The sequence below is a fragment of the Salvelinus alpinus genome, chromosome 16 (genome assembly GCF_045679555.1).
Source record: "Salvelinus alpinus chromosome 16, SLU_Salpinus.1, whole genome shotgun sequence".
Classification (NCBI taxonomy): domain Eukaryota; kingdom Metazoa; phylum Chordata; class Actinopteri; order Salmoniformes; family Salmonidae; genus Salvelinus; species Salvelinus alpinus.
The window spans coordinates 49,027,548-49,038,875 of NC_092101.1; positions in this window are offsets into that span (position 1 = coordinate 49,027,548).

An 11,328-nucleotide genomic window follows, 5' to 3' on the forward strand; every position below is an offset into this window, starting at 1 on the left:
AATAATGTTTACATATCTTGCATTACTCATTTCATATGTATATACTGTATTCTATACTATTCTACGGTATCTCATTCACTTAATAATGTTTACATATCTTGCATTACTCATTTCATATGTATATACTGTATTCTATACTATTCTACGGTATCTCATTCACTCAATAATGTTTACATATCTTGCATTACTCATTTCATATGTATATACTGTATTCTATACTATTCTACGGTATCTCATTCACTTAATAATGTTTACATATCTTGCATTACTCATTTCATATGTATATACTGTATTCTATACTATTCTACGGTATCTCATTCACTTAATAATGTTTACATATCTTGCATTACTCATTTCATATGTATATACTGTATTCTATAATATTCTACGGTATCTTAGTCCGTTCCGCTCTGACATCACTTGTATATAGTCTTGACATGTATATAGTCTTGATTCATTCCTACTTAGATGTCTGTGTATTGGGTATATGTTGTGTAATTTGTAAAATATTACTTGTTAGATATTACTGCACTGTCGGAGCTAGAAGCACAAGCATTTCGCTACACCTGCAATAACATCTGCTAATCACGTGTATGTGACCAATACAATTTGATTTGATGTGAATTGAAGTCCAGGATGGCAGGGAGCTCGGCCCCAGTGAAGTACTGGGCCGTAATTACCACCCTTCTGTAGCTTCTTGCGGTCGGGTGCCTTGCGGTCGGGTGCCATACCAAGCGGTGATGCAGCCAGTCAAGATGCTCTCAATGGTGGCGCTGTAGAACTTTTAAAAAAAATCTGAGGTCCAAAATCTTTTCAGCTTCTTGAGGGGGAAGATGCCTGGTCGTGCCTTCTTCACAGCTGTGTGGGTGTGTATGGCCAATATTAGTGATGTGATGACATGTGATGCCACGCTTCACTACAGCCTTGTTGATGTCAACGGGGGTGTGTTTGGGCCTCCATTTCCTGTAGCCTACCATCAGCTCCTTTGTCTTGCTGACATTGAGGAAGAGGTTGTTGTCCTGGCACCACGCTGCCAAGTCTCTAACCTCCTCCCTGTAAGCTGCCTCATCGTCGTCTGTGATCAGTCGCCGTTGTGGCGTCAGCAAACTCTATGTTGGAGTTATGTTAGGCCATGCTGTTGGGTGAACAGGGAGTACATGAGGGGACTAAGCACACACCTCTGAGGGGCCCCCCCATGTTCATGGTCAGTGTAGTGGATGTGTTGTTGCCTTCCCACTCTGCCTGGGGGTGGCCCATCAGGAAGTCCAGGATCCAGTTGCAGGAGGTGTTCAGTCCCAGGGTCCTGAGCTTGAAAGGAAGTATGGTATTGAATGCTGAGCTGTAGTCAATGAACAGCATTCTTACATAGTTATTCCTTTTGTCAAGTTACAGTAGACGAGGGCAGTGTTGATTGCGGGCAGTGTAAAATGCAATAGAGATTGCATCATCTGTGGATCTGTTGGGGTGGTATGTGAATTGGAGTGGGTCCAGGGTGTCAGGGATGATGGTGTTGATGTAAGCCATGACCCGCCTTTCAAAGCATTTCATGGCTATAGATGTGAGTTCTACAGAGCAATAATAATTGCTGGTCTGCGCATGCTCTGAGTACAAAACCTGGTATTCCATCTGGCCCCGCAGCCTTGCGAATGTTGACCTGTTTAAAGGTTTTACTCACACCGGCTACGGAAAGCATGATCACACAGTTGTCTGGAACAGCTGGTGCCCTCATGCATGGGTTCAGAAGCGAGGACGGAAGGCTTTTAGCTCATCTGGTAGGCCCCACGTCATTGGCAGCTCGCGGCTGGGTTTCACTTTGTAATCCGTGATAGTTTGCAAGCCCTCCACATCCGTCGAGCATCAGAGACAGCATAGTAGGATTCGATCTTATTCCTGTATTGATGCTTTGCCTGTTTGATGGCTTGTCGGAGGTTGTAACAGGATTTCTTCTAAGCGTCTGGATTAGAGTCTTGGTCCTTGAAAGCGGCAGCTCTAGCCTTTAGCTCAGTGCGAATGTTGCCTGTAATCCATGGCTTCTGGTTGGGTTATGTACGTACGGTCACTGTGGGGACAACGTCGTCGATGCACTTATCAATGAAGCTTGTGACTGATGTGGTAAACTTCTCAATGTTATCGGATGAATCCCGGGAACATATTCCAGTCTGTGCAAACAGTCCTGTAGCTTAAAGCATATGCTTCATCTGACCACTTCCGTATTGAGCGCGCCACTCGTACTTCTTATTAGAGTTTTTGCTTGTTAGCAGGAAGCAGGAGGATAGAGGTATGGTCTGATTGGCCAAAGGGCACCCTCATCCAGCTCTTATTATATGCAGCAGCTTCAACAAATATTGCGTAGCCTTCTATGACTCCAGAAACTCAGTTGACTTACTATCAGAAGGAAACACTGTGCCTATTGCTGAGAAGATTTAAAAAGAAAGGGCAAAAAGGACATGATGCCAATATGGCACTTTGAATTACGTAAGTGACAGGCCTATTTGAGTTCCAAAAAAATGCTGTCATTTAAAGGGTTCGGAAAACCCTTGCTCGTAAAATGCCCCTGACATCAGTCACTTACCAATGAGGGATTTACAGAAAGGGAAGATGTCTCAAAGTATGGCAAGGAAAGGAGAGGGGTAGGAGAGGAGAGGAGCAGGGGAGGAAAGGAGAAGAGAGGAGAGGTGCGGGGGAGGAGATGGGGAGGAGAGCAGCTGAGAGGGGAAGGAGAGGAGAGGGGGAGGAGAGGAGAGGGGGAGAAGAGGAGCAGGGAGAGGAGAGGAGCAGGGGAGGAAAGGAGTGGGAGAAGGAGAAGGGGGAGGAGGGAAGCAGAGAGGGGAAGGAGAGGAGAGGAGAGGGGGTGGAGAGGGGGAGAAGAGGAGCAGGGAGAGGAGAGGGGGAAGGAGGGAAGCGGAGAGGAGAAGGGAGGGGAGGAGATGATCCAAATGAAATGGCAGTATATTCCTGATTTGCTACACAGCCAAGTGTGAAAGAAGACCATGGTGTTCAATGCCTTGTGCTAAGTTTACAATGCTTTAGGTTATAGGTGTTCCATTTATTGAAATGCTGAAGACTTTGTTGATACATACTGTATTATCTTACCTGTAAAATTAAACACATTGAGATTTCCACCTGACTACTAAGTTACCACACACACACACACACACACTCTCTCTCTCTATCTCTATGAAACATGTGTGGCTTGCACCTCGATATCAGATACTACAAGGTCATGATATCAACATAGTGTGTGTGTGTGTGTGTGTGTGCGTGCGTGCGTGCGTGCGTGTGTGTGTGTATATATATATGCATGCGCCTGCGTGTGTCTATCTATGTGTTGACGGATAACACACTGGCCTATGAATCTAAACTTTTCCTCCACTTACTTTAGGGTTAGGGTCAGGGTTAGCGTTAGGGTTAGGGTTAGTTACTTAGGCTGAGACTAAGTGCTCTTAACTCCGGGTTCTTTATTGATGACGCGACAGGCTCACAGCTCTCTGTCTAGAGCTGCTCTCTCTCAGAGAGCCGACACCCACTAATGGAAGAGTGTCCTCATCACACAGTGGGATCGTCCACCACTCCACACTCCAAAAGCTGTCAGTACGGTGAACACACAGACACACTGACGCATGCACACACACACACACACACTCTCTCTCTCACAAGGATCTCAATCATTATCCAGTGTAACTCCAGATTAGTCTTGTCCAGGGTCTGTCATTCCGTCACCCTGACAGACTGGAAGACCTCATCCTGGTATTGATGGTCTGTGACCCTGTGGATCCACACACACACCTCTCCCCGTGGGTTGACCAGAGTCTTCTGATTGCTTGGCTGTGGGTGCAGAGAGAGGTCCACTGTAAGTCAATAAAGGTGCAAGGCCTATTCTTCTCTTTCTTTATAAAGGTTGGAGATTATTTATCACATGTTTCTCTCTCTCTCTCTCTCTCTCTCTCTCTCTCTCTCTCTCTCTCTCTCTCTCTCTCTCTCTCTCTCTCTCTCTCTCTCTCTCTCTCTCTCTCTCTCTCTCTCTCTCTCTCTCTCTCTCTCTCTCTCTCTCTCTCTCTCTCTCTCTCTCTCTCTCTCTCTCTCTCTCTCTCTCTCTCTCTCTCTCTCTCTCTCTCTCTCTCTCTCTCTCTCTCTCTCTCTCTCTCTCTCTCTCTCTCTCTCTCTCTCTCTCTCTCTCTCTCTCTCTCTCTCTCTCTCTCTCTCTCTCTCTCTCTCTCTCTCTCTCTGGGGCTTTATTGGCATGGGAAACATGTGTTTACATGACCAAAGCAAGTGAAATAAACAATAAACAAAAGTGAGAAGAAACAAATAAACTGTTACAAATTAACGGTTAAAAAGATAGACATTTCCTGTGTTATATTATCAGCTATGTAAACACATGTTTCCCATGCCAATAAAGCCCCTTTGAATTGAACAGAGAGAGAGAGAGTATTATATATTATCAGCTATATGGTTTAGCACTGTTGAAATAGTTGTAATATGAATAGTAGGGGAAGATAAATAAACAGATAAATATTGGTGCTATTTACAATGTTGTTTGTGTTCCACTGGTTGCCCTTTTCTCATGGCAACGGGCCACAAATCTCGCTGCTGGGTTTGCACACTGCGTTATTTCCCCTAACAAATAATACGGAGTTATCAATGTTTGATTTGTTTTCAAATTCTTTGTGGGTCCGTGTGATCTGTGGGAAATATGTGTCTCTAATATGGTCATACATTTGGCAGGAGGTTAGGAAGTGCAGCTGAGTTTCTACCTAATGTTGTGGGTAGTGTGCACATAGCCTGTCTTCTCTTTAGAGGGCAACTAGGTCTGGGGCAACTAGGTCTGCCTATGGCGAACTCTCTGTTTTAGGGCCAGATAGAATTTCAATTTGCTATTTTTTTGTTTGTTAATTCTTTCCAGTATGTCAAATAGTTACATTTTTGCTTTCTCATAATTTGGTTGAGTCCAATTGTGTCGCTGTCCTGGGGCTCTGTAGGGTCTGTTTGTGTTTGTGAACAGAGCTGGCTGAGGGGACTCTTCTCCAGATTCAGCTCTATGTAGGTGAGGGCTTTGTGGTGTAATGTGTTGGCATCGCTTCCTTTTAAGTGGTTGTATAACTTAACAGCTCTTTTCTGGATGTTGTTAACTGGCAGGTATATTGTCCTAACTCTTCCTGCATTGTTTGGGGTTTTGCGTTGTACACTAAGTATATTTTTGGCAGAATTCTGCATGCCGAGTCTCAATTGGGACAATTGTCCCATTTTGTGAATTATTGGATGGTGAGTGGAACCTAGCCCTCACAGCCATGAACAATGGGTTCTATAACTGATTGAAGTATTGAAGAATTGTTAGCCAGATCCTAATTGGGATGTCGAGTTTTATGTTCCTTTTGATGGCGTAGAAGGCCCTTCTTGCCTTGTCTTTCAGATTGTTCACAGCCTTGTGGAAGTTACTTGTGGCGCTGATGTTTAGGTCGAGGTAAGAATAATTATTTGTGTGCTCTAGAGCACGTGTCCAACTTGTTCCACGGAGGGCCGAGTGTCTACAGGTTTTTGTTCCTGATTGATAAATTAAGGTCACAGAATAGTAAAGAACTCCCCTCACCTGGTTGTCTAGGTCATAATTGAAAGGAGAAACCAGCAGACACTAGGCCCTCCATGGAATGAGTTTGACACCCTTGCTCTAGGGCAACGGTGTCTAGATATAATTTGTATTTGTTATCTTGGCTTTTTTACAACACATACTTTTTTCTTACTGAGATTCACTGTCAGGGCCCAGGTCTGACAAAATCTGTGCAGAAGATCTAGGTGCTGCTGTAGGCCCTCCTTGGTTGGGGACAGAAGCACCAGATCATCTGTAAACAGTAGACATTTGATTTCTGAGTCCAGTAGCTTGAAGCCAGGTGCTGCAGACTGTTCTAGTGCCCTCGCCAATTTATTTATATAAATGTTGAAGAGGGTGGGGCTTACGCAGCATCCCTGTCTCACCCCACAGGCCCTGAGGATAGAAATATGTTTGTTTATTGCCAATTTTAACTGCACACTTGTTTTTGTACACAGATTTTATAATGTCATATGTTTTTCCCCTAACACCACTTTCCATCAATTTGTATAGCAGACCCTTAAGCCATATTAAGTCAAAAGCTTTTTGGAACTCAACAAAGCATGAGAAAACTTTAGTTTTGGCTTGTTTGTTTGCCAATTAGGGTGTACAGGGTGTATACGTTGTCGGTCATATGGTATTTTGGTATGAAGCCAATTTGACATTTGCTCAGGACATTGTTTTCACTGAGGAGTCTACTGCAGAGGATTTTCCCAAGATTGCTCTTGACCTAGATTGAACTGTAATTATTGTGGAATATTTTGTCTCCACTTCTGTGGATTGGGGTGATCAGACCTTGGTTCCAAATATCGGGGAAGATGCCAGAGCTGAGGATAATGTCAAAGAGTTTAAAAATAGGCCATTTGAATTTGTGGTCTGTATATCTTATGATTTTGTTTAAGATACCATCAACAACACTGACCTTTTTAGGTTGAAGGGTTTGTATTTTGTCCTGTAGTTCTTCCAATGTAATCCAGTGGGTTCTGGTAGTCTTTAATAGTTGATTCTACATTCAGGAAATTATCGTCTAAATGTTTTTGCTGTTGGTTCTTTGTTATAGAGCCAAAAAGACTAGAGAAGTGGTTTATCTATACATCTCAGTTTTGGATAGATAACTCTTAGTGTTGTTGTTTGTTTAGTATGTTCCAATTTTCCCAGAAGTGGTTAGAGTGTCACGTTCGTCGGAAGCGGACCATGGTGCAGCGCGATATGGTTTCCACATATTTAATAGTGAAACACACAAAACGAAACAATAATGAATAAACGTAACATGACAACAATGGCATGCTAACATGCGACTACACATAAACAATATCCCACAAAACACAGGTGGGAAAAATAACGACTTAAATATGATCCCCAATTAGAGACAACGATTACCAGCTGCCTCTAATTGGAAATCATACCAAACACCAACATAGAAAAAGAAACTAGAACACAACATAGACATAGAAATACTAGATCACCCCCTATTCACGCCCTGACCTACTATACCATAGAGAAACAATGGCTCTCTATGGTCAGGGTGTGACATAGAGTCTATGGATTCTTCATTTACATTGAACTGATGCCTGATGTGCTGTTCTTTCTTTTTCCATAGTGTATTTCTATATTGTTTTAGTGATTCACCAAAGTGAAGGCGTAGACTCAGGTTTTCTGGGTCTCTATGTTTTTGGTTGGATAAGTTTCTCAAGTTGTTTCTTAGGTTTTTGCATTCTTCATTTAAAATCATTTCTCATTCTTGTTAGTTTTCTTAAGAGTTCTGCTTGAATTTAAATTTGACATGTTAGATGATAGGTCAAATATACTGTTCATCCTTCTTGCTGCTAAGTTTACACCTTCACTATTGCAAGGGATTTTGTCCAGAAGGTGGTTTAGGAGAGATTGGATTTGTTTTTGGCCAATAGTTTTTTTGGTAGGTTTTTACACTACCTTCCTTCCATCTATAGCATTTCTTAATAGCATGCAGTTTGTTCGGCCTCATTGTTAAGTATTGCTCTGTTCAAGTAGAGTGTGATTTTGCTGTGATCTGATAGGGGTGTCAGTGGGCTGGCTGTGAACGCTCTGAGAGACTCTGGGTTGAGGTCGGTGATAAAGTAGTCTACAGTACTACTGCATAGAGATAAGCTATAGATGTACCTACCGTAAGAGTCCCCTCGGAGACTACCATTGACTATGTACAGACCCAACATGTGACAGGGCTACAGGATTTGTGATATGTTTTTGTTGGTTGTTTTGTCGTAGTTGTGTTTAGGGGGGTGAGGGAATGCTGGTGAGGGAATGCTGTCACCTCCAGAAAGGTGTTTGTCCCCCTGTGTGCTGAGTGTCAGGTTCTGGTCCAGTTCTGACATTTAGGTCGCCACAGACTAGTACATGTCCCTGGGCCTGGAAATGGTTGATCTCCCCCTCTAGGATGGAGAAGCTGTCAATGTTAAAGTATGGGGATTCTAGTGGAGGGATATAGATAGCACAAGGAGGACATTTTTCTCTTTTGAGATACTTGATCTATTTATTTCTAACCAGATGTGAAATGCTCCTGTTTTCATTAATTTAATAGAGTGGGTTATGTCTGATCTGATCTATACCAAATTAGCATACCCCCTGAGTCCCGTCCTTGTTTGACTCCTAGTCGTTTGTTGGATGAGACTACCAGATCTCCGTAACCTAGAGGGCAACCAGTGGGTCCGTGTCCTCTATAGCATGTTTCTTGAAGGATAACCATGTCTGTATTTCTGATTTATTTGGTGAAGTCTGGATTCCTGCTCTTTAGTCCAAAGGCAGATGACCTCAGACCTTGTATAGTCCAGGAAGAGATAGTAAAACATTTGTGTTCCATAATGTCCAGTGTTGTTATTCATGTGGTTTAGTTTCGGACCATGAGGTTTGAGCAGAGCATGCTGAGCATCTTGTGAATGCTTCTTAGGTCACAGGATGGTTCCCCCTCTCTCTTCCTCTCCCTCTCTCTCTCTCTCTCTCTCTCTCTCTCTCTCTCTCTGTCTCTCTCTCTCTCTCTCTCCCACCGTCTGTCCATATGTCTGTCTGTCTGTCTGTCGGTCTGTCTCTCATTGACCTTGACTTTTCTTCCACCACCAGAGAGAGCACTAATGACCCTGTGTTCCGCTCTCTGTAAACTTGGATGCAGGTACAGATTGACGAAACATACTGTACCAAGTCTTGCCTTTTCACTAACTTCCACACCTGGTAACACGTCATTGAACACAAAACACGAAATTGACAGAATATGTGTGTAAAATATTAACATTTTGCCAAATATGTTTTAGATTTGAGATTCTTCAAAGTAGCCACCCTCTACCTTCATGACAGCTTCGCACACTCTTGGCATTCTCTCAACCAGCTTCACCTGGAATGCTTTTCCAACAGTCTTGAAGGAGTTCCCACATATGCTGAGCACTTGTTGGCTGCTTTTCCTTCATTCTGCGGTCCAACTCGTCCCAAACCACCTCAATTGGGTTGAGGTTTGTGGATTGTGGATTGTGGAGGCCAGGTCATCTGATACAGCACTCCATCACTCTCCTTCTTGGTCAAATACCTACACAGCCTGGATGTGTGTTGGGTCATTGTCCTGTTGAAAAACACTAAGCGTAAACCAGATGGGATGGCGTATCGTTGCAGAATGCTGTAGTAGCCATGCTGCTTAAGTGTGCCTTGAATTCTAAATACATCACAGACAGTGTCACCAGCAAAGCACCCCCACACCATCACACCTCCTCCTCCATGCTTCACGGTGGGAACCACACATGTGGAGATCATCCGTTCACCTACTCTGAGACTCACAAAGACACAGCGGTTGGAACCAAACATCTAAAATTTGGACTCATCAGACCAAAGGACAGATTTCCACCGGTCTAGTGTATATATACAGTATATATATGTATATATATATATATATATATATGTATATTGATCTATATATATATCATTTTTTAAATATCTTCCAAATGGAATTCGAATCAGCATCAGATAATGTCAATAAGAGGAGGATCATTATCTACAAATCTGTTTTAGTTATGACGTCCTTCTAGATAAGATGGGCTCTTTTAATTACATCAATGAGTCCTTACAGCTTCAAAGCCTAGAGGAAAGTGTCTGGTGAACTACAGTAGATCGCTCTTAACCTGTATATTAGCCAAGTCGGGTATGTTTTATGTTGTTACTGTAACGGCTTTCGTTGGTGGAAGGAGAGGAGGACCAAAATGCAGCGTGGTACGTATCCATAATATATTTTAATAAGAATGAATACAAAATACAAAAGAACAAGAGAATCAAAATGAAACCCGATACAGTCCCGAATGGTGAAAACACTGAAACGGAAAACAGGAAACAATCACCCACAAAACACAATAGAAAACAGGCTACCTAAATATGGCTCCCAATCAGAGACAACGACTGACACCTGCCTCTGATTGAGAACCATACTAGGCCAAACACATAGAAATAGAAATATAGAACAAAACATAGAAAAACAACATAGAATGCCCACCCCAACTCACACCCTGACCAAACAAAAATAAAGACATAAAAAAAGAACTAAGGTCAGAACGTGACAGTTACATGTATTACAATATCATGATCATTTAAGCTCTTTGTCTGGTTTAGTTGATAAATACATGACCACAGAGGTGAAATAGAGGAACGTCTATACAAGACTGAACTGAAAAATGTTTTCTCAAGATAATTCTGTCAGCTAAATATACTACATTTAAATGCTAATTGTTATCACATTCAGCCAAGCAGTTGTGCCATTTCTTATCCACATTTTCTTGGTACAACCATAGCCAATTAAAGTGACAAGTATTACACATTTATTCATCTTTTGTAGAGCTCACCTTTTTGAGTGGGTCAACATTTCCGTCAACTTAGCTAAAGAGGCTGGGAGGGCAGTGATGAGGGTGCAGCACCATCAAGTCTGAGCTACTGGGGTCATTTTAAATGGTATGGCAGCATATTTCCGTTAGGTAGCAATAGATAGCTGTGGCATTATTCCCCTTCTCCCTTGGAGCAAGGCCAGACCTGGAGAAGATTTTATTGCTTTCAGAGTGTTGAGAGTTTTGAGAGTGTTGAGTTTTGAGAGTGGTTTGTTGGAATGAAAGGGACCTTTTGCTTTTAGTTGAATATCAACAACTATTGAACGTATAGCCTGATGGAGCGGAGATTGAGAGAGGTGACTTGTCCTTGGCTCATATTCAAGCAGCATAAATGGGCTCTTTGCTAGACAAAGGGGGTGGTGGTGGTGGGGGGGATCTTTCATTCCCTCACAACATTCTTCTTCTTCTTACCTGCACGCCTGCCATGTTTTGTTGCCTCACTGTGAATGACCTATATCTGATGGAAGTTGGAGACTGGCTGAACACTTCTGTCTTCTAGTGTGCCGTTGTATTGTGTTCTGTACTGTTCGTTATGGGATGGCACTGTGTTGCACTGAAGTCTGCGTCCTACATGGTACCCTATTCCCTATATAGTGCACTACTTTTGACCAGGACCAGGGCTCACCTATATAGCGTGCTGTATAGGTAATAGGGTGCGATTTAGGATGCAATCTGAGGTAGGGGTGGTACCCCATCCCCTCCTGCAGTGTAGCATAGGTGGTTCACTCAGAGGTGTAATCAAGCATGAGGAGGCTACAGTGTGTGTGTGTGTGTGTGTGTGTGTGTGTGTGTGTGTGTGTGTGTGTGTGTGTGTGTGTGTGTGTGTGTGTGTGTGTGTGTGTGTGTGTGTGTGTGTGT